Consider the following 25426-nt stretch of genomic DNA (forward strand, 5'->3'; position numbering starts at 1 on the left):
CACACTCTGGCTAGGCTTATAAATGCCCTAGGGCAGATAGCCTAGTATGAACCTATGAACCTATAACATGAAAGAAGTATAAATGGCAAACTTTTCAGCACAAACTATTTTTATAGATGCAGTATTCTTTAGGTCCTAGGTCTTAAACTGAATTTTATAAGTCATAGTACACACAGTAACTGTTATTAATATTTTGTAAACAACTTACAATATATCAGTAAACCCTCAAGTTACACACATACTGTCAGCAGCATTTTATTCATCTAGCTGAGAGCTTTCATATGATGCTAAGGAGTTCTGTCTGTGTTACTTGGTTATTGAGATATTTGGAAAAATGTGACAATTATAGCTATATAAATTAGTATAATACAATAAGCAGTTAATATCTGTTTACTTGCACTAGACAGAGGTCAAATATTAATGCAGTTGAGTTTGCTATTGTGTAAGCTTTATGATGAAATCTTTTAAAATCTTGTATACAGCATGGTTTTGGAATTATTGATGCAAATATGAACAAGCAATATTTGACGCCTTGAGGCATCAGTAGGAGGTAACTGCAGATGTACCTGGAGGCATCATTCAAGTCTAATGAGTTAAATCATGTCTTGGTAGCTGCACAGATGTCTATGTTCTCCAGTGTGAGATCTTGTAGTGGGTGGAGCTTTCTGTTAAGGCTCCTAGCACTGAGCAGTAACATCTTTAGGTTTCTTTGGGTTTTGTTTCAGTGTTTATTTGCTATGTTGGTAGGTTTATCAATTTGATATTGTATAAAAAAGGCTGTAAGGGAATGGATAAAGTTTTAGACAATATTTAGAAGCGTGAGGGGACAGATGCTTACCAGCCTTTGCAAAGTAATGTGGCTTGTTAACCATGTCCTGCATAGTGACAAATATTGATTCCTCTTAGAGTGACACTAAAAACTTTACTGAAATCAGTCATCTTTTGTTTGTACTGTGACATCATCCTTGGAGAAGATAGAATGCTGCTCAATGCAAGGGACCTACTTGCCTGAGATACATAGTGCAAGAGATTAATAATGTCCCTTTTCATACAATCCAAGGAAGTATGTCTCAGGTCATTACAACCACATGGGCTGTGATAGAATCATAATGGTACCTATGCTGGCCTGTCTAAATTGGGTAGATGCTGGCTCCAGATAATCAATAATATTCTGCTTGTTTAGTCTCGTGAATGGGTCAGCTATGTGTCAAACAACAGAATCCCTATAATAAGAATCCTGGTAAATATGTTTGTTTGCCTTATGGGCTTTGCTCTTGGGGCTGCATTGTTAATATAGGTCTGATGTTTGGTGGGGCTTTTAGGTGAGTGTTTCAGAGATTACTTATACGAGGTGATGCAGTTTGTAGGATAAGGAGGTCTTTGTGGTTTGGATAAACTGATTTTTAGTGTGGCAGCATAAGCTGGTCTAATGTGTATGTAGACTCAATGGATGGTAGATGTAGTGTGTGTGTGTGTGTGTGTGTGTGTGTGTGTGTGTGTGTGTGTGTGTGTGTGTGTGTGTGTGTGTGTGTGTGTGTGTGTGTGTGTGTGTGTGTGTGTGTGTGTGTGTGTGTGTGTGTGTGTGTGTGTGTGTGTGTGTATGCATGTGTGTGTGTGTGTGTGTGTGTGTGTGTGTGTGTGTGTGGGTGTGTGTGTGTGTGTGTTCTTGACAGTTTTGTCTATGTGCAATATTTTTGCTTCTAAAAAGTGTATGTACTTCTCTGAACCTTGTTTATATGCAATATATTTGTCTCCAAAGACTTTGTGTATGTACATCTCTCACATACTGTTTGTTTCATTAAGGATTAAATGGTTGTCTGTGAACATGAGCTAACTGCTACATTGTCTCAGCATGCCCTTATCTAGCAGGCTGGCTACAGAGACATTTGGAAATGGAATATCCATATTGTCTGGACTTGTATTTGGGTGGGGTCACTATAGGTTGAGGACTGGGCTATACAAAGTTGTCTTGGGTGGTCTCTGGGGTCTGGCTGTTGACTAGGTTAGGTAAGTCAGTGAAGCTAAGCAATATAGTAGTGCTGTTCAATGCACAAACCAGCTGCTCTTAGCTTATCTCCATGCTTAGCTTCAGTAAGTTACAGATTTCAGTATTACTGCTAGTTTTATAAGGTAAAATGTACCTGTCTAGGCATCTATATGTGTGTGCAGGGCATTGCTAAACACTGCTGTGTGGTGAACAACTCCAACAGAAATTAAACTGCAATCTAACACCTGTGCTCCCTGCCTAATAAATGATTGCACATAAAAGGAGAGCATGAGTTAAGTTTCCTAGGATATTTATTTTCAGCATTGATTATTTCCATTTCACTTGCTTTAAAATTACTTTAAGCATGTCAAAACTAGTTTGGTTTCAGAAGTAACAAAATATTCACTGCATAGTTTATAGTCAAAGAAACATTGAAAAATGGTCTGTAATTTGGGGCTCTGTATCTTTATACAACTTCTCCAGTTTTGTATTCCTTGAATGGAAATGTTCCATTTTAATATGTCTAATCATTTCTGCTTGGTTGGCACACAGATTTTGGACTGCTGCACAACATACATCATATTTAATGCGTAAACTGGTTTTCAGTACTAACTTCATATGTTTAAATATTACAAAGCAACTGTATTATATTAAAAATAACTGACTAAAATAAATGATTTATTAGCTCTAAACAGAGATGTGTTGCATTTGGCAAAGGTATAGCATATTGGTCTTTGGCATCTATCAAGAAACATGATGATTAACATTACTTGAATATGATAACTTGCACATTTTCTGTGCATTCATTATTTTAATTGTAATCTACTGAATATATTAGATAGGATTGCCTGACAAGTAAAAAAATATGTAAATGCCAAAAGCATTTTATTGTAGAAGCTAATGATCCATCTGGACTGTTTGACAAATTGATTGTTTTCACAATCCACTGAATTCTACTGTCCATTTCAACTTTATTGTCTTAGATATGACATTCCCACCATGGGTATGTTGACATAATTGTATATAACAAAGATAATTATGGCCACAAGACAAAGCTACGCAGGAGTTCTTATGTCAATAAAAAAGTAAGATAAATGTTTAGAGGACGCGTATATATTTTTCTATTAGCCCATTTTGGCAGCATGCTTAATTCTGAATGAATTAACATGCATTCATGAATACAGCAGAGCTAAGTTCCATACATCTAGAAAAGTTCAGTTATTTCTTGACAAAAATCATTATTTTAAATGTAGAATTGAAAACTGACAAATGATGTGTCAGATTCCTCAACATTCATGCATTTCTAAAACATAAATATGTATGAAACAATTTATTGTTTTATGCCATTGCTTTGGTATATCAGTTTCTGGAACACCAAGCAAATTTTCATTGAAAGCAGCAGTTTTAAAAATATTCAAAATGTTATTTCTAAACTGCTTTTTTAAATAGGCATGCATAATATTGGTACATGGTTTTATAATTGATATGGCAGAATAACAGCGCATCTATCAAAGTATTTATTGTTTTAAAACCTGTTAGAATGATAAAATAGAACTTGATCGGCATTTACTTAAAAGTTACCTCGTTAGACTGGGATATTTTCAAATTATATAAGACTATTAGTACAGGCACTAAATACTTCACACTATATCTTGTGCATTACAATAAAATAATTTAATTTTCAAGTACTTTACCCTTATATATATATCACATGTTCTTTACTAATTTTTATGCCAATAAATGTCTTAAATGATTTGCTGGTATAACAAATGTTCACAAAACTGGAATATCATTGTAAGGTGTTTTGAAGCTAATCTTTTTTGTGTGCATTTCTTCTGGACCATTACTTACAATCTATCCATGTAGCCTTTCCAACACGATAAGAGCCATTAACCCTTTCAATCTCTCCTTTCTGCCTGCACTTAGAATCCCACATCACCCAGTAGAAGGGCATTTCTCGGTCTAGAGGTAGAACATTTTTGTTTAACCATGTCTTGCTGCCCTGGCTAGGAGCATATGCTGAGTATGGGTGAGCCAGTATCCTTGAGAGGCCCAGACCTTTGCTATAGGACGTAACTCCTTCTATTGTTGCTGACGTACTCCTGTCTTTGTATGGATCTTCCACACCTTCTCTCCTCCTTTACGCACTTTCTTACTCCTTTACAAATATCGCACAGAGGGTCATGATGCTAAGGCAACTTGAAAAAGCCAACCACATGGCCACTATTTTGCATGCTGTATACCCACTATTCTGGGGATATTCAGAAGTGTTCAAGACTATCACCCAGCCGGTGTTGGCTATTTTCTCCCAGCCCTTTCAACCAGCTCCTACAGCATCCTGATCTCAGTCTGTCCCAGCCATATAGGATGCAGTCAGAGACTTATCACTCCATAGTTAGGAGCTGACAATTTTTAATCAAATGCTTATCGATAAGGCAATATTAGAGAGGATATATGAATAATCTTTTTTTAATTATGTCATTATACTTAATGATTTATTAACTCCTGATTAAAGAATAATGTTTGTCTAAAAGCTGAAAAATCTGTAATGTGTAACATATGATGTAATGTGATCCTATCTCGCCTACATTCTCTACAGATGGGTTCGGAGCCGATCCTCGGCTCCGACTCGGCATGCTATACAATAGAACAAAGTCTCTTATTGGCTGAGTTACCTCATATCCCAAGATGCACCACTACTGCTTCCCCAGATCTTGTTTGCCACTTCTACAGCATAGCTAAGTGCCTCTTAGTGATTATTTTTCTGTCAGAATTCTCGCTAAACTTACCCAAAAGCTGTTTTAACAGCTACTTATTGTTGTGTGACTGAGTATTTTAAAATTTTGTGGTAAAATTATATTTTCTTCGACGGTAAAGGATCCCATTTAAGTTAGAGGGGCCTTGCCTAGCCCACGCGCCTTAGTTAGAGCTGTTTAACAGCTACTCATTGTGTGATTGTGTAGTTAAAAACTTTTTTTTTTGTGATAAATTGTATTTTTTCTTGGTGGTAAGTGATCCCGTTTAACTTAGAAGGACCTTGCCCTAGTCTTTGAAGTCAGTGTTGAAGTAGATAGCCATGTCGAAGGAACATAGGCCATCAGGATTTAAAAAATGTTCTAAATGCAATTATAAAATGTCCATTACGGACGATCATTCTTTATGTGTATACTGTTTGGGGCCAAAGCACCTCCAGGAATCCTGTAGCGTTTGCCACACTTTTTCCTCTCGCATGCTCCAAGAGAGGAAAAATAAGTTGATTTTGAAAGGGCTTATTACCCCTTCCTTTGAGGAAGCCCTATCTTCTTCTTCTTCCCCGTCGAGGAAGAAAAAATCTTCGGCTCCGACCAGCCCATCGGATCCGGCAGCAAAAAAGTCAAGGCAGGCTTCTCCGTCAGCTCCACGGACTTCGGAGTCGAGGGCGGAACGGTCTGCCTCGATGTCTCCAGCCTCGACTCCTCTGGCTTCGGAGCCGAGAGTTCGGGCATCAAGAGGCGAGTCATCTCCATCAGCTCCACTGCCTTCGAAGCCAATAAAGGTTGCCCACTCAGACTCTTCCCCTTCGGTGCCGAAGTCCACATTGGCTCCGAGGGAAATTGCAGTGGTGCTGGAATCTCCCTCGGCGCCAGTACTTCTCGAAACCATTCGAAGCCAGTCCCCCAGTCTTTCGAAGCCAGTGGAGAAGTCGACTCGGACCCGGTCGGTCTCTTCTGGGTCATCGAGGATGTCCGATTCGGATGTAGACAGGGTGCTTCAAAGGCTTTTTCAGTCTCCGGTCTTTCAAAAGTTGGTCTCGGCTCCAGCCCAGTTGGCTCCGGAGCCGGTTTCCCACCCTGCCATCTCGGTTCCTCCTCCAACAGCTTCGGCGCCGTTGGAGTCGGTGTTGGTGGAGCCAGTGGAGGTTGTCGGGTCGGTTCTGACCCTAACTTCAACCCCGCCCTTCGGGTCGGTGTTCGGTACGTGGACCTCCTCTGTCGGCCCCGGGAGGGACGCTTCGGGACCGATCCTTTCAGTTCCGAGCCTCCCTCTCGGCGCGTTGGCGGCGGGAGTTCTGACTGCTGTTGTGGCCTTGGGGGTTGAACCTTCCCAGGACTCTGGGGGTCCCGCCTTCAAGGCCATGAGGAGTGCCTTGGCCAAATCCTCTCTGGCCACTTCTACCATCTCACCACCACCTTCCCTTGGCACGTAGACTGGTTCCTTTGCAATCCCCCTGTCTCATGACAGCAGAGCCCTGGGGCCTTAGGTTACCCCCATTGGGGGGGTCCCTTCTTCCTGGAGGTCCCTCCGAAATGTCTTCGGAGGAACCCCCGAGGAAGAGACAGTGCAAGAGGAAGCACGTCGACTCCCCTGATGAGTCTCTCACCTCGGATACTGACCTCGATGATGCGGAAGGGTCCCCCAAGTCATCCTCGGATGATGTATCCTTTGTGGACATCTTGGAAATCCTTAAGCAATGAGGAGACTGGCAGTCCAAACCCCCTTCTGCTGAGGAGTCGGTGTTCCTCAAGGCCTTCGGGGCTCAGCCCTCCACCTCCTGGGTGTCTCCGCCCTTCGATGAGCTCCTGGATTTGATCTCTCGAAGGGCGTGGGAACACCCAGACTCTGTTGAACCGGTGCCAGCTCGCCCCAATAAATTCCTGTCGGCACCCCCGGATAAGGACTTTCTTTCCAAAGGTGTGGCTGTAGATGCCTTGGTGGTGGCATCTGCCACCCAACAAGATGTGGCAGAGGCTTCAACGTCCGTCCATCCTCCTAATAAGGAGTCTAGGAGCATGAATCGATATGGGAAGTGCACCCTTGCTTCAGCAACCTTTACATTAAGGTCTCTGAACTACTTGACGCATTTTACGAGACTGCAGAGGGATCTGGTCAAGGAGCTTTCGGATACCCTCTCCGGTAACTTACCTGAGCAGTTAGCCCAGATGGTTAACTCCCAGTTGGCTACCCTGTCCTCCCTATCCAACTCATCCATGAGGCTCATTTCGTATGCAGCTGAAGGAGCGAGCAGAGTGGCGGGCACACGGGTTGCTCAATGGAGACAAGCCTGGCTATGCCTGTGTCACTTTGTGGAGGCCTTTAAGTCTTTCTTTGCCGACGCCCCCTTCGATGGGTCCTCCCTTTTTGGACCCAAGGTAAAGGACACTTTGACTCGCTGCGAGCAGGAGGGTAAGACTTTAACTGCCATAGGGGCCCGGTTTTCCACTCCCTTCAGACCTTATCCCAAGGCTCGAAGAGGAGGGAAAATGTGGTTCCGTAAGTCTCAAAAGCCTTACTCATCGCAGCAGAGCGATTCCCCTTCTAGAGGCAGAGGAAGGGGAAATTTTTCAGGGAGACGCCATCCCAGAGGCGGTGGAGGCCCCCGCAACACTGGAGACTATGAGTCCTTTCGTGGCTCCTCCTACTTCCAGCATCCCTGAAGGAGTGCCCGACTGTGCAGCTCCGGAGCCAGTCGGGGGTCATTTTTCGAGGCACCTAAAGGCCTGGGAAAGTATCACTCAGGACCAATGGGTGCTCCGAATCATCGCCGGAGGTTACACCATTCCCTTCTCTCAACCTCACCCACCATCCCAAAGAATCCCGGAACCGCCACCCAGTCAACGGGATCTGGCAGCCATCGACATTTCAAAGCTGCTTCAAAAAGGAGTCATCCAACCTGTCCCCGCAGATCAGGCTGGATCAGGGACTTACTCAAGATTCTTTTTGGTACCAAAAAAGACCGGGGACTTGAGGCCCATTTTGGATCTCAGCAGGTTAAACCGATCAGTCAAAAAGTCCAAATTCCGGATGGTCACCTTGCAAACCATTCTCCCGCTTCTGGAGAAGGGTGTTTGGATGTGCTCCATAGATCTCAAAGACGCCTATTATCACATTCTGATAGATCAGGCATCGAGGAGACACTTGCACTTCAGCCTAGGGGACAGTCATTTCCAGTTCTGTGCACTGCCCTTTGGTCTCACCACAGCCCCTAGGGTGTTCACCAAATGTTTTGCAGTGGTGACTGCTCACATGAGAAGTCTAGGATTCCAGGTGTTTCCATACCTACACGACTGGCTCCTAACTGCCACCTCAAGGCATCTACTCTTAAAAACTCTAGCAGCCACTATCTCCCTAGGCAACTCCTTAGGAATCACCTTCAATTGGACAAAATCCGTATTGCTGCCATCACAGCGTATTCTGTTTATTGGTGCAGAAATAGACTCAAGGCAGATGCGAGTCTATCTTCCTGCAGAAAGGATAGCAAGATTGCAGTCTCAGGTTTGGGTGTTACTCCTCAGACATCGCGCTCCAGCGAGAATGGTCCTGCAGCTGTTAGGTTCCATGTCAGCCACCATTCTTCTCATCCCCTTGGCAAGGTTGCATATGAGGATACTCCAGTGGCTCCTCTCAGTCCAGTGGTATTATCAAGACCTCCCCCTCAGTCACCACATATTGATCACAGAGACGTGCAAGCAGGATCTTCGTTGGTGGCTTCTTTCCTCCAACCTGGATCAGGGGCGACCCTTCGTTCCCCCATCCCCCTCGGCCACGTTGACTATGGATGCATCCCAGACAGGGTGGGGGGGACATTATCTGGACAGGCTGGTTCAAGGCACGTGGCACTCCAACGAGAATCTTCTCCACATCAATATCCTGGAAATGAGGGCGGTGCTTTTAACGTTGCAAGCACTGCACGATCACCTCCCCCAGGGGACGATTGCCATTCAGTCCGACAACATGTTGTTAGTCTGGTACTTGAACAAGCAAGGAGGGACCAGGTCTTACCCCCTTTGCAGAGAGGCCATGAAGGTATGGGATTGGGCGATTGCTACCAAACGCTTCCTAGTGGCAACACTCATTCCGGGGACATCCCAATGTGATAGCCGACAGACTGAGCAGGACTATTCTCTCCCCTCACGAATGGTCCTTGAATCACAAAGTGGTAACACAGATTTTCACGAGATGGAGAGTTCCATGTTGCGATCTTTTCGCAACTCCCCTCAACGCAAAATGCCAGCAGTTCTTTTCTCTCATTCCAGTTCAGGGGGAGATCCCCAAGGATGCTCTGGTCCAACCTTGGCCCTCCGGTCTGCTATACGCTTTTCCACCGGTTCCCCTTCTCCCCAAGATGATTCAGAAGGCGATTTGCTTGGGAAGCAAAATGATTCTAATCGCCCCATACTGGCCTCATCAAGTTTGGTTCCCCTTTCTTAGCAAGTATGCATGGGACGGTCCCTGGCTCCTGGACCAAGTTCCGGACCTCCTGACGCATCAGTCAGGACAGCTACATCAGTCCCTACATTCATTGAAGCTAGCAGCTTGGCTACTCCTCTTCCGACCATAGTTAGGAGCCATTCTTTTGACCCTGAAGTCTTGCATATTTTGTCCTCGGCCCACAAGACTTCTACTAAAAAGATGTATAGCAGTAAATGGAAGAGGTTTGCTATTTGGGCCCAACTCCGAGGATTAGACCCTATGACAGCTTCGGTGTCAGAGTTTCTGAAGTTTTTAACTTCCCTGTTCAACCAGGGTTGTTTGGTGTCTACCATCAAAGTTCAATTGGCAGCTATTTCCAATTTTCATGAGAACGTAGAACCACCTTTAATGAGCAATAAGTTGTGCAAAGCTTTTATTAAAGGAGCTTGGCTTCTACGGCCTCCTATATCTCATCCCGCACCACCGTGGGACCTTAACGTAGTGTTAGGCACATTAACCGCACCTCCCTTTGAGCCGGCAGCAACCTGTGACTTGAAATTTCTTTCTTGGAAGACTGCCCTTCTAGTTGCTATCACATCAGCCAGGTGAGTTTCAGAACTTCAAGCCTTATAGGTTCATATGTTCATAGGTTGGTACTAGGCTATCAGCCCTAGGGCCTATACAAGCCTAGCCATAACAATTCCCTGGCTATTTCTTCCCACATTATTTACTTTCCTGGACCCCTGTCTAGCAGGGCGACTGATGTGATCCCTGGGGTGAATTTCCTTTCTCCCATCCAATCGTCAAGGTTCCTCTTGAAGAGGTCCAAAGAGGCACTCTGCTTGACATGTATGGGCAATCTATTCCAGAGTCTGGGGAGTCTCTGGGTCAGGAACCTATCCCTCCAGCATGTTTTGTTTATTGTGATGACAAGGTTTAGATCCCTGGAGCGTGTAGCTCTGAGGGATTGGGATTTCTTTAAGTGTAGCATGTCCAACAGCTCTGGGTTTGACATGGCCTTGTATGTTAAGCAGAGATCGCCTCTGAGTAGACGATATGCGACAGAGTATAGCTGGAGTTTTTTAAGGCAGTCAGCGTAGGGCATCTGCTTTAGGCCTGTGATTCTTTTAGTGAGGTATTTCTGAGGCCTTTCCAGTTGTTGCAGATGTCTTGAGAGGTACATACCAAATGGGGCGTTGTATTCTATAATGGGTCTAATGAGGGATGAGTACAGTGGGACAATGACCTTGTTTTTTCTGGATGAAAAGCCCTTCGTGATGAGGTGTGCCACATAGAAGGATTTCCTGACTGTTGTGGCGATGTGGTTATCGAAGGTGAGACCACTGTCCACCTGTGTCCCTAAGTCTCTTATCACACTTTCTGTGTTTAGTGTACTGCCACCTATATGGTAATTCATGGATACATGTTTTTTCCCAAAGTGGATAACAATACATTTCTTGGCATTGAGCTTGAGCCCATGGCTCTGGCACCAAGCATCTGTTTCTGTAAGGCCCTTTTGTAGAGTATCCACATCATTTGGGGATTCAGTAATGCCTCCCAGTTTGCAGTCATCTGCAAACTTTGTCAGCCAGAGTCCCTTAGTGTTGACCTGTACTTCAGAGAAGTAGATGCCAAACAAGAGCGGCCCCAGGACTGAACCCTGGTTTTTCACAAGGATAGAGTATCTCTTAGACCAAACCCATCCTTTATACCAAAGGTTTGTTCTAACTTTTGTTTGCAATAATCACTGGAATTACCGTTTTTTTTTTCCCTAAGTATACAAACAGAGCTGAGTATACCTTTCACAGCTTAGATGTGCACAGACAATTACATTTCTATTTGGATAGGACACACCAAGCACGAAAATCAGATCAACTGTTTGTGTCTTTTTTGGACAATAAATTGGGCAAAGCCGTCACAAAAGTCACTATTGCCAAGTGGATCAGAGACTGTATCAGTCATATTTATCGCATTTCAAATAAAGAGCTTACAATTCCAGTGAAAGCTCATTCTACCAGGGCCATGGCCACTTCGGCAGCCTTTCATTCCAAGCTCTCTATTAATGACATCTGTGCGGCTGCTACGTGGTCTTCTCTACACACCTTTATTTCTCACTACAAATTGGATGTGGCATCTAGGGGTCGAGCTTCCTTCGGTTCCACGGTTCTCCGGACCGTTTTCCAATGAGCCACCCAGGAATTAGGTGCTAGGGACGCTGTCCCATCTGTAGAGAATGTAGGTGAGATAGGATCACATTACATCTTTTAGTTATGTACTTACCATAACTTTGGATGTATGGGATCCATCTCGCCTACATTCCTAATAACCCACCCTCCTTCCCCCTGCCTTGGAGGCCAGAAGAGACCGGACGGTCCGAATACAACTGTTTCCTCTCTTGAAACACCTGGCAATCTTATAACAACAGTCTATGTGTGTGTGCATGTGTGCGGACAAACAAGATCTGGGGAAGCAGTAGTGGTGCATCTTGGGATATGAGGTAACTCAGCCAATAAGAGACTTCGTTCTATTGTATAGTGTGCCGAGTCGGAGCCGAGGATCGGCTCCGAACCCATCTGTAGAGAATGCAGGCGAGATGGATACCATACATCTAAAGTTATGGTAAGTACATAACTAAAAGTTAGTCCAGTAAGGTATTACAGCACCTCTTTCTTCTTGTGCTTTCTGTCAGTCGACCTGCATGTCATTTTGCACTTTTATCAGCCAGGTTTGAATAGCCAGCCCAGCATTCAGAGCAACTTGCTGAAAGAAGGAGCACATTGTCAATCCTGGATCTATAATATCACCCAAAGGCAATGAAGTGATCCCCACTATTTCTGGCCTCCTAATAATGAATGTCAGGTCTCCCAAAAATGTATGTGTGATGATGGGCTACTCAGACCAGCATGAGTCAGAAACGTGGCACATGGAAGCAGAAGAGTACGATTCATAAAATCCATAGCAGTGAACACATCCCACTGAGTCCCTGCCTTATAAGAAGATTAATAATAAAAAATCATCACCAGCCATGGACGATAGCTAACCACTACCGAATTCTCAATTCCCAATACCAAAGACAGGACTGAGACAACAAATGAGTCTGATAGATTGCTAAGTGCATCTAGACGTCAGGCTGTTTGGAGAGATAAATTATGTAAAAAACAACTGGTGAAGTTTAGCAATGATCCTTTAAACTATATCAGCTCAAGGAGGTCAGAGTGATTTTTTTTTTTTAGTGAGTAGTTATATTTATTTATTTATTTATTGGCATATGTTGACCGGGAAAGTCTATTGGGTCAGTAACCCATTTTCAGTGGAGGCCCATGGAGGAAAGCTCCACAAAGTATTACAAAAGTATACAAATTTAACAAAATGATAACTGAAGTTACATACATAAAAACAGAGATATATAATACAGTGCAATACAAAGTTTACATTATTAAAAGACTTAGCATCACAAGTATACAAGGCAAAAAAGTTACATATATAAAAAGCAGATATATGCAACAGTACTGTTCATAACATGTGTTAGAGAAAATTGCACAGCTGTGCACAAGACAGGAATTTTAAAACATGCTATATGACATTTTACATATAAGAATTAATTAAGGGACAGTTTTGTTGTGACCTGTTTCTTTTGCAGGGACAAGAGGGGTTGTTTAGGTAATGTGTTTTTAGTGCTGATTTAAAGGTTGTTATACAGTCAATTTGAGTTACATGGGAGGGTAAGGAATTCTAAAGTTTAGCAATGCTATGGGAGTAAAGATATTGTCGAGCTCTTTTGTTGGATTTGGTTATGGTTAAAGCTGTTTGCTTGAGGCTCTAAGTGTTTGCATAGGAGTATACATTTGTAGGATGGAACAGAGTGCTGGGCAGTTGTTGGGTTTAAAAATTAGTTTGTGGGCTAGAATCAGTTGGGTATAATAGAGCTGATGGGAAAACTCAAGCCAGTTCAGTTCTGAAATTGCTTGACAATGGTGTGAGTGGTTAGGCTTTCCTGAGGCAAATTTAGCTACTTTATAATAGCAGGATTGTAGTTTATTGCTAAGGGATGAGTGAAGGTTAGTAAAGATGGTACTGCCATATAGAATGGAAGGGATGAGTAAGGTAATGGTCAGTTTTGTTTTGGTGAGGTTGTCTAGATAGAGTTTATGATGATAAAGCTTGCCTAATTTAAAGTGTGTTTTCTTTATTGTGTTGAGAATATGTGGCTGAAAAGTGAGTTTTTCATCTATTGTCACACCTAACAGTTTAGCTGTTTTCACTATTTTAATTTCTGTGCTGTCTTTAGAAAAGATTTTGAAATCTATATGTGGTGGTATTGTAAAGAATAGCAAAAGTTTACTTTTGTTGGGGTTTAACTGCAGTTGTACATTATTTAGCCAAAATTCTATCATTGTGAATGCATTTTGTGTAACTGTAAGGAGGTCTGAGAAATTGTCGGTGGTAGATATTATTATATAATCATCAACGCAGTGGATGAGATTACCCATTTGGGAAGCTTTGTAAAGATCATTGATGAAGGTATTAAAGAGTAGTGGCCCTAGAATGGATCCTTGTGGGACTCCTATGCTGTTTGCCTAATAATCAGATTGTACATTATGACATCTTACTGATTGTTCCTTGTTGTTTAGGTAAGAGCTAAACCACTTGAGGGATTTGGAGAGCATCCTAGTTTTGATAGTTGGTTTAGTATGTGATACTGTGTCGAAAGCCTTAGATATATCCAGTAAGATTACTCAAGTAGGTTGACTAGCATCCAAGGCTTTGTTGACAGTATCAATGAATATGGGCAGGGCTATGATAGTGCTATGCCCTGGATGGAACCCATGTTATGTGGAGGCAAGAAGAGCATTATCAGAGAGGTGTTTAAGTAGTTTGTCTGTACACATTCTTCTAAAATGTTTTGATAATGGAGAAAGTATAGAGATACGGTGATAGTTAGAGAGATCATGGGAATTTCTCCCTTTGTGTAATGGTGTAATAATAGATTTTTTCCACAAATGGGGATATAACATTCTGAGATGGAATGATTTATAAGAATGCTAATTGGATATGTGATCACATTTGCTGCTAGTTGTAGATACTCTGGAGAAGATTATCAGTGGAAAGAGAGCAGGGTTTGAGTTTGTTTAGGACTTTGAGTATAAGAGAGGTAGGTACAGGCTGAATAGCAAATGAAGGAGTTGATGGAGTACTAGTAGATTTGTCTGGGGAAGGGATTCTGTTATTATTAAGTAAGGAATTCGATGTATATTGGGAGTGTGAGTTTATGTTTGTAGATGAGTCTTAGATTACCTTTTGAATGGTCGTAATGAAGTGGCTGTTGAAGTCATGGGAAATTCATTGTGGAGTCTTATCAGTTGCAGGGGATGGGTTTTGTAAGGTGCCAGGATTAAGTAGAGTGGAGACAGACTTCCAGAACGTTTTTGATTGTAGTTTAAGATGGATAGCTTAGAGGAAAAGTCGTTTTTTATCTTGTATGACTAGCTTTTTGGCTTTATTTCACAGTTGTTTGCAATTAAGTTCATTTTGTTTTGTTTTGTGTTTTTGCCATGCCTTCCATGCTTTGTATCTATGTAGGGGACTTTGTTTGGTCTGTTTTGTTAGCCAAGGGGCATGGCTAACTTTTGTTCACTTGGATCATATAGGGGCTAAACTGTTGTGTGTATCCAGAAAAAGTTTGTATAAGTAGTTAACAGCCTCATCTAAGGGGAATGTTGTTAGTGAGACCCAGTTTTAAGCTTTAAAATCCTTATAAATTTATTTTGGTCAAAGTGGGCGAGATTCCTGGATGTTTTGTAGTAGTGTGTTTTGATTGTTTGAGGGTGAGTCCTATGGGTGTATGGTGGGAGGTGGTCACTTAGTATGTTGGGTAGGATGCCTGAGTTTGAGTAATTGTGAGGCTGGGATAATAATATCCAATCAAGGTAGACTCTGATACTGTGGATAGACCATGGGTAGGAGGTAGGAGTTGTGATAAGCTGTTGACTGGAGAATTGGAAGTTAGGTTTTGCCAATTAATGTTGGTGTCTCCCAGGATTATGGTTCCTTGTGGGACTTTCTGGTTTATCCAGGATAGAAAATCCTCTAGAATGGGAATATTTTGGCCTGGGGAATGTAAACTACTGCAATATTTAGATGTTTGTTGCTATTAATATGAAGGGATGTCAGTAAATATTCTAAATTTACAAAAGAAGGGACTGGTTTGGGGTAGGTTGTAATATTTAGGGAGTTTTGATAGATTAATGCTACACCACCACCCTTCTTGTGGAGTCTATTGGAGCAAATGATGTTATAGCCTGGTAGAAGAATTTTAGTGTCAGCAATATGTGGTTTTAGCCATGTCTCGGTTACGGCAACAATGTTTGGGGTATGAGTAGTTGGCCAGGCATGACATTTGGTAATTGTATTACATATACTGCATGTGTTTATTATTATTAGATGTAGCTGTTGGTTTTTGGATCTGGGGTGGGTTTTGGTGGGTAATTTGGATCTGGACCTGGATTGGGATGAACATCCCCACATTGTGTTAGAGAGAGGAGAGGGTGAATAATAGTATATGTCTGATGGTACTGTGAGAGGGGTTTGGGGTGATATAAAATACATAATTTAAGTTTGGAGTTGGTAGGGAGTAGTTTTATTTTGTCTATATTGTGGGTGCAGGTTACAAATACAGAGGGTGAGGTGTTTGAGAAATGGAAGTGTCTGGGTGCTGGATATTGGTGGTGATGAGTATAAGGTGGTATGTGTGGAAGTAGCGTGGATTAATAAGACTAGAAAAGCAGTCTAGATGATAATGAAAAATATGAATGTTTTGAGATGGAGTGTATTGGTGGGGGAAGCCATTGTGAAACCGATAGGCGTGCAAGGTAAGAAGGAGTAGAGAGATGGGGGTGGGTCTTAGGATATGCAATTGTGTGAGAGAGCTTATTGGTGAGTTAAGTATTTGGAGAGGTCATAGGAAGAGTATAAATGCAATGAAGGAGGGGTGGGTGAGAATGGGGGTAGGATAGGGGAGCGGAGTGAGCCAGGAGTGCAGTGGAGGGCAAATGAAGTGGGATGCTCCAGACTTCAAAAAGCCATAAAATACCACAGAGAAGGCTAATAAAAATATCTCCAATAGTAGATCTGCATGCAGATAAGAGGATCAGCTTATATCAGCATACACAGTCTGTAACATATTGTAATGTGGGCAAATAATATGGAAAAAGTAAGTCTATGACTCAGAGTATGGGCAAATGTTGGATAAATAGAACTGATGTTAACTTAAGTTATGACTAGCTAACAGGAGGGAATACTGAGATGAAGGGGTAAAGACAGAGAAAATTTTAACTAAATTTAATTTAGCTATGACTAGATGGCAGGGTGGAAATACTGAGATGCAAAGGTAAGGAAAGAGAGAAATAAAAATGGGGCTGACAGTATAGAAAACTTGTGCAGTGGAACAGAACAATTACAGGGCTAGGGCAAAGTAAGATCAGCTCGCAGGTATGGTATAGTACAGCTAAGGACAAGGGGTTAAATAGGTTGGAGCATAGACCAATTGAGAAGAGGTGTAGGGAGCTTTCTTTGCAGTGTGTTTTCCAGAAGACAAGGACAATACAATTACATAAAGAAATGTATTGACCTGGACATACAAAGATATTTTTTTTCTTTAAGCTGGAGAGCTTCACCGGAAATGCTGCAAGCAAGCCCATTTGCTGTAAATGTAATCTTACTGCAGGATGATACAACTTAAGGTAGGATAGTGATTGTGAGGTCATCTAGGTGGCAGGACATACTAAAGGAATGGAGCAGAATTGTGAAAAATTAACAAAAAATAACTTAACAGTTAGTCATTTATAATTGAAGTAAAAGCAGCACCAATTCACATTCTTAAAAGCAGTACAGGCAGCATTTCCCTGTTGTCTCCTTAAATCCTAGTCACTAAATGACCCCTTAACATCTGCATAGCCACAATAATATAATACTCTACATATGGTACTGTTTGCACATCTAAATAGCCTTATCTTAAAAGCTAGCCTCAGAAAGGTAACCACAAGCTGGAGGTTGTTGCAGTGTTACAGTGATTTTGATGTTAATATGTACCCCTGAAGGTATAGTTGCACTAAAATATTTCCATAAAATCAGAAATACCCCCCCCCCCCAAGAAAAAAACAGATAACACAGCTATTGAATGTAGCCCATTGGACATAGATATAGAATACAGCTCATTGCACAGAAACTGTTATTACCCATTAAAGTTGTAATACAAAACCTATTGTTGTTCACTAGTTCTACAAATGCTAAACATATGTGATATTGTGTTACACAGAGAAACGTAAATAAAACAATCTCTAAATGATTTAAAATACTACCAGCTCTGCTGTATAGTGGAAAAAGCCATTCATAGAAAGAATTATTTGTATTGGGCTTTACATAGAAATGTAAAAACATTTACAGTGGAAGCACGCTGCTATTAGAAATACTCAGTTCTCAGGAAAGTACAGATTCAAAGATGGCACCAAAGGGAAGGGGATGAATAAGCAAACTTGGTCGGTAACCAGTTACCAGTAAGCAGTTAGAGGTGGAATATGGAAGAGGGGATGGCGTTAATACAAGAAAGTAATAGAACTGGTTGAGCTAGATTGCATCAGACTTCGGAAAGCCGTAAAACACCACAGAATGCAGACTGCATCTATTACAGCAGCCAGTTGACATTAAAAATGGTTAGCATGCCCCTTACAAATGGAATATATTCATATGGAAAGGCAATGATGATCATAAGAGACAGTGAAGCAAAATGTCTGCATTAAACACACTGGAGTCAGTTACTTTCTTTAATATATTCAACCTCGTTTCTTAAGTTTGAATAAGCATAAAGCCCCCCCCCAAAAAAAAAACAAAAAAAAAACCATGCAAATTGCTTCTCTGAACCACAAAAATCACAACTCCAAGTAAAAGCTGACTATGACAGTATAAGAAATAATTAAATGCCTGCATATAAAATAAAATAAATGTATTACTTACAAGCTACAAAATAAAATAAAGTAAGCACTTTTGTCTTGGTCTGATATCTCAATCCTGCTGAGTGATGCAAAGAGACTAAAGAGCTCAGTTTCATTTTATTTGTTAGCACAGTTAATCAATAAATTTGTTTTATTTATTTATTTATTTTTTTCTTGCTCATTTCATTGTTTCCTCCACCACAAAATTAAGTTTTTAGTTATTATAAAATCATGTCTTTGAACAGTTATGAGGGCTTATATAAGATACTGGACCTCCCAAAATCTGATTTTTGGAAGTTTTTAAGGAGACAATATATGGTTGTTAAGTCTCCTTTATAGGGTCATAGGCAGGTACTGGGCTAGCTGTCCTTCCAGTGCATTTTAAGCCTAAACAATTTATCTTCAATAGTTGGAATCAAACCCTGTACCTGTACCTTGTGTATGTGAGGTATATAGTACCTTGTGTATGTCAGGTATTTACTTTATTATGCCAACCCCCTCTTGTTTAAGGGCTATTTGCCCTTCTAAATCTCTAGTGAGATGCTATAAAACCTCTAATATATACAATGACCTAAAATAACCCTTCCACACTGAAGCCTAGAACTCTGTTCATGCCTGGCTCTTCCATCATGATGAGGAGATCCCATAGTCTTATACTAACATTTCTTAAATGCTTTTAGGTGCCTTAGAGCCTTTCCATGCACCTATGGGAAGTTGCTGTGTTTTATTCCTAAAGGTTATTTGGACCCATCTACCTCTGTGCAGAAAGGTTTTGTCAGATTATTTGCCAAGTGTGTGAGTATCTAATCCTGCTGTATCCCATACATTTTGGGACTGCACTCCAGTTTGTCAGTGAGGGGTTAGGTCAACTTTTTGGCTTAGCCTATTCTTTCACAAATCTCTGCTTGTTCTAAACCCTTCTTATGAGTTGGATTCCTGTCTGTCATTATGCCACATGCAATAAACAGACTGTTATGGCCATTACAGTTCTGAGCAATTGTAAAGGCCTATATTGCTTCATCTGGGAAAATGCCTTCCACCCTATCTGCAGAAGGGCTGAGCCATTGGCCCTTAAATCATGGGAGTCTTTTTGTAAGAGTTTACCTTAGACATTTAGAGCTCTCTGCTCTAAATACTTTTTTTCATGGATTAAAGCTAGAACTAATTTATTGCCAGATTTCCTAGAAGTATTATCATCTAGGATATATGGGGAATCTCCCTCTTGAGATAAGTCCTAATAAATAACTGTAATCCCCTCACCCACCAAATCCTCTCACGTATTTGTATGCTAGGCAAGTTTGTTTGGAATAGGCTTATCTTTCATTATTCTGAATTTATGATGAGTACTATGATCTAATAATTTGTTTTTTTTTTATCCAAACCTTTACGTTTGTAATTGCTATACTCTCTAGATGTAAAAAGTTTAACTCTGCATTTATGTTCTTCACATTTCTCCCAGTTTAAGTGCTGCTTTATCAAATGTTGTGATTGTTATGTGCAATCAGTTTGATACATTATTGTGATTATGTGACTATAAGTTCTGTTTGAATCATTTTATTCCTGTTTAATACTGGTTAATAAAGTGTTAAAAAAGCATAAAATTCCATTTCTAACTAGAAGTTCCACGCATTCAAGCGCCACTGTCTTGAAGCTAGGGACTCTTGCATCATGTAACCTGTCATGCTTAAGCTTGAATATGAGTTGAGGCAAGCTGATGAAACACCTTATCCAAACATGTTATTTGAGCTCAAGCAAGAAATTTAAGTTTATGGGGGGATCTGGGAGTTTTAGCTTGAAGGAGTGATAGGGAACTTTATGTTTAGTGGTGGGGAGTGGAGGTGTAGGTTTAGGGAGTGATTAGGGATTTTAGGTTAGGGAGAAGTAGCACAGTGTTAGCATTAGGGAGCAAGGACTCAGGTTAGGAACAGGCTGGGGGGGTTGAGTTAGAGTTAGGGTTCTGCTGGGGCAATGCAGTTTAATAGGGTTGGGTTTGGGTGGGCTAAGCTGTTAACTAAGATCAGGCCAGTGGGAGTTGGTGCACTGCCTTTTGGAGAAAGCAAGTGGCAGTGAGCAAGTGTGTACTAAATGATAAAATAGTAGTGGCAGTTAAAGAGTTAATGGTGCTTGGAGAGTACATATGCAAAATTGCTTTACCCTAAGTAGAATATTTTTGTTAGCTTTTTTCTGCTGAAAAGTGTGTAGTAGGCCTATAAACAAATCTTCTGAAATCAAAGTGTCTACATGCCAACAGTAAAATTAAAAATTAAACAGGTAGTAGGCCTCAATATAGATATATTTTTATAACCACTTTATTTACATCCTAGTCAATTCAGACAACAAAGCCCATACTGCAATGTTAATTGAATGGATAAAAACTGATGTACTGCAATGAATATATGATGTACATTCTATACATGTAAAGAGTAACATTTGTGCGTACTATATTATAGCAATGAGCACTATGTAGACAATAAAACAGTAAATAGCAAATACTGAAATCAATGCATATCTTCAGTGACCTTAATTCATGGTATCATACTATCTCATTATGGTTACTGTTTTCTCACTGATCTTTTTACAGTGTAGGTGGACCAACAGATAGAACACTTACTTCTGATACCTGGAAGATCGAAAGTGTTTGGATACATTTTCTTATAATGCCAGTATGTCACAGCATAAAGAGAGCGCTATCCTCCTGAAGGACTGAAGCTGATCTGTTATCCACTCCTGAGCTGAAAAACAAGAATAACAAATGTGAGACACAACTGTTCAGTGCATCATCATACTCACAGAAACACAGCAGGTCACCACTAGAACATACTCAAAATTATAATTTTCCTGATAAGGACCCCTAAACCTAAAACTTCAGCCCCCTCTCTAACCTAACTCCCATGATCACTCCCTAACCCAAAACTCCCCTCCCACTCTCTAAACCTAACAGTCGCACATTGATGTGTATAAGCTCTGTGGGCAGATAGCTTATAATAATTAAGTCCATGCCTTTTCTATTTACTTTGCAATCTGCAAAGATGCTCAGTGTTGTTGTAATCCTGACTATTTCCCACTTTGAGTTGCTTGTTGAACTTGCACCAAACTCAATACTTTGAGCTGCATTTAGTGACCCAGGAGTACAAGGTATAGACAAAGAATAAGCTAGATGAATGTTGTTTAACAGGAGTTACTGGATTGGATCAGAGTTTGCAGAGATATAATAAGGGTTTTGGTAAGCTTATAAGCCCACAAATAGGAAATGAGGAATGCATGGCCTTCCTATATGTGTGGATACAATGTATATATAGTCCTTAATATATTTGCCATGGGGACCTTTCAGAGACACACTGGGGGACACATTGGGTATATAGTCTTGCAACATATGGATGAGCATATCTGTTTTCCCAGTTTCACCAGAGGGCATTCTATGAAAAAGGCATGCTTTCCTGCAGTGCTTGGTGCAATGGATTGCACCCATATTGCTATAAGGGGTACATTTGGACCAAAAGGGGTAGAGATACTGCAACACGAAGTGCCTACTGAGCTTATCAAAGGAAATGGGAGACAGAATTCAGCAGCATATATGTACTTTTTTCTTTAACGAAATCTGACTCTTCCTGACATTGAGGAATTCAGCATGCCAGGCTTGTCTGTTTTCTTCTTCAGTTCTTACAAATTTATGTTTATTACATTAGTAATAATGGCTTTTTATCTTAGTCTTTGCTCTGTATTCTACTTTTTCCTTCAATAGTTCTCAATAGCAGTGTCATCCCCATACAATCCTATCTTCTCATTAGATGACCAAAGTATTTCAGTTTTTTTACCATTAGACCTTCCAGTGAACAGACTTAAATATTAATTTATTCAATTATCTTGCCATTCATGGAATCTTAAAAGCTTTCTCTGACACCACAGTTCAAAATTGTAGATTTTCCAGTGCACAGCAGCATCTTATTATTGGGAAAACTTTTATTTGATTATATGGAATATTACTGACTATCTGTGTGATTCATTAACAATTGTATAGGCGCCTCGCTAGTCCTATACAATGTAAGTGTATTAGTGTGATGAGCAGCAACGCTAATTGAAAATGTATGCTGATTACCATGCTTACACATTTGGAAGCTCAAAACGTGTTTAAGAAGCATTCCTGACATAAATCCTGCAACAGTGATGTAATGATCATTAATGTAAATGACAATCCTGCAGTGAAACACATTAATAATAATGGACATGTTAATACAGGATGCGATACAGACATAAAGTTGCAAAGTATCAAAGAGGAGTGAAAACTTGATACTCATGCTAAATAAATGCTGACTTAAGGTAACATTTTCAAGCGCAGAAGATACCGTGTGGGATGAATGCACAGAATGCAGTTATTGCATATGAGATGTATACAGGGAATTTAGGTATGCAAGCTGTTAGCACCTCTCTATTATCCATCTCACCATGTTCACAAAAGAATAAAAGGAGCTTGTAGCTGTAGTGTCAAGTAAATCAGAAATGGACATGTTTATACAAAGAAGTGACAGTGGCACCCATAGGAAATTGGTTCAGCACCTACGAGCATGCAACAGACAAGCAAGTGTTGTATAGTTATGTAAATGCTACATGCCAGTCTAATAACAAACAACATACTTATGCCACAAATGACAAGACAAGAGCGGATGACATGTCAGGAGCCTAGTTTTACCATTTCTGATTTGCAAGTATGTCTGACATAGTAATACTGAGCATGCTCACATGCAATTACAGGAAACAGTAACATAACAGCAGTACATCAGCAGCAACACAATAGAAAGTGTTGTAAGAGGAACAATCACAGTTTCTGATGGTCTTGCATGTCATACAGTAAGAAACATTTATGGAATCACTCATCTGCCATTAAGCTGTATAGTATGATGGAAACAATTGCAATATTGAAAGCATGTCCAGAGGAAGGCATGCAATACAGAGCATAAATGTAGCAGTATGATAATTTACAACAAAGTCCCCCAGTTTCATGCTTGGATAGTAAATTACTCTCCAGATATTATTGTAGTTATTGAAACTTGGCTTAAACCTCATAACCTCGATAAACAGATTTTCCCTCTTGGCTATAACATAATCCACCTTGACCGTACTCACAAAAAGGGAGGTGGAGTGGCGGTGATTTACTCAAACCATCTTACTATTACTCATCATACACAGTCTATTCCATCCTTCTCTCTGCTGAAATGATTACAGTAAACCTTAAACTTAATAACTATACTACCATTACTATAGTAGCCATCTACATTCCACCAGTTGATAACATTCCCCTGTTGGAAAATCTTCTCTCTTACCTCTCCCGGAACATCCCAAATGGAACAATCCTTCTTGGTGACATAAATGTAAATTGGCTATCCCTCAATAACCCAGGATCCCCACACCATATAAACCTATATGGATTTGCTAAGTTAATTACCAAACCAACACATATTAACAACACCTACTCCTCAGGTACCCTTTTAGATTGGATTCTTGTCTCAACCCCCTCTAAATATCACAATCCAGAAACCCTTCCTGACTCCCTGAGTGACCACTAACCTACAAAAGTGCTAAGATATGCACAATATATCCTAAACCACACAAATATATCAGTAGACATAATCTCAAACACTTCAACTCAGAAACATTCAACACCCTTTTCTCAAGAGTTCACTGGGACTTTCTCACCCAGCTCCCCTTAGATGATGCTGTCATAGCCTTCAACTCCACTTTTCTGGATATCTTAAACACATTAGCTCCACTCCGCAAAATTAGGACAAGAGCAAAAATATCTCCCTGGTTAACTAAATTCATACAAACTCATATGACATCTAGAGATAGGTCCTGGAAAAATGGCTACATACAAAAGACCCAGCTGACCTACAGAGATGTAAATAAAAAAGAAATCTAGTAAGAAAGCTTGTCAATACAGATAAAAAAAAAATTCTACAAAAACCCTCCAACAACACTAAAATCTGACACAAAAAAAATTTTAGCACACAATAAACCATACTTCAACCCGGTAACCCTACCTCACTCAACCCGTGCCCTGACAAGTCACCTGTAGAAACTGCCAACACCTTCAACACTTACTTCATTGAATCCATATCCAAACATTTTAATCCCAACAACTCTAATAAAAATACACTCAAATGTCCAGTTTTCTCCTCAACCACTACCTCTATAAATACTCTCTCTCTCAAGTCTGTGTCCACTGCTCTCATCAGAACACTGCTCTCTAAACTGAAACCTTGCTCAATTTCTACTGACAACATCCCATCATACTTCTTCCAAATAGCTGCACATTCACTAGCTGTGCCTATCTCTCTCATTATAAATCGATCTATCACTGAATCAAAAGTACCATCTATCTGGAAACAGTTCTATACCCTACCTATACATAAAGGAGGTAACTCCAGTGAAATCTCAAATTTTAGACCTCTCTCCTCTGTGTAAGATACTAGAAAAATGCATACATATACAAGTCATGCAACATCTCTCTCAGGAAAACCTACTAACTCCTAATCAACATGGCTTTAGGCCAAAACACAGCACATATACTGCTCTCCTGTCCTTTCTTAATACTATTTCCCTGGCCAGAGATGACCACAAGCTTATAGGTTCATAGGTTCACAGGTAAGTACTAGGCTATCTGCCCAAGGGCATTTATAAGCCTAGCCAGAATGTGTTGGCTTTTGCCACCCCCTTAGTCTAGTTCCCTGTGCCTCTGTCCAGCAGAGCCATTAGTTCCCTGCACCTCTGTCCAGCAGAGCCACTGCAGTGATCCCCGGGGTAAATTTTCTGTTTCCCATCCACCCATCAAGGTTTCTCTTGAAGAGTGTTAGTGAGGGGCTCTGCCTGATGTATATTGGAATCCTGTTCCAAAGCATGGGGAGTCTCTGGGACAGGAATCTATCCCTCCAGCATGTCCTATTTATCGTTGTGGTGAGATTTATATCTCTAGAGCCTGTGGCTCTCTGGGATTTGTTTTTTTTAGGTGAAGCATGTCCATCAATTCTGGGTTGGACAAGGCCTTGTATGTCAGGCAAAGATCACGTCTGAGTAAGCGGTATGCAACCAAGTATAGCTGGAGTTTCTTGAGTTGGGCTGCATAGGGCATCTGTTTGAGGGCAGTAATCCTCTTGGTGAGGTACTTTTGTGGTCTTTCCAGCTGTTGCAGGTGTCTTGTAAGGTACATCCCAAATGGGGCATTGTATTATATCATAGGTCTAATGAGTGATGAGTAGAGAGGCACAATAACCTCTTTTGTTCTAGATGC

Source organism: Protopterus annectens, chromosome 11.part0 (genome assembly GCF_019279795.1).
Source record: "Protopterus annectens isolate FY-2018-M chromosome 11.part0, PAN1.0, whole genome shotgun sequence".
Lineage (NCBI taxonomy): Eukaryota > Metazoa > Chordata > Ceratodontiformes > Protopteridae > Protopterus > Protopterus annectens.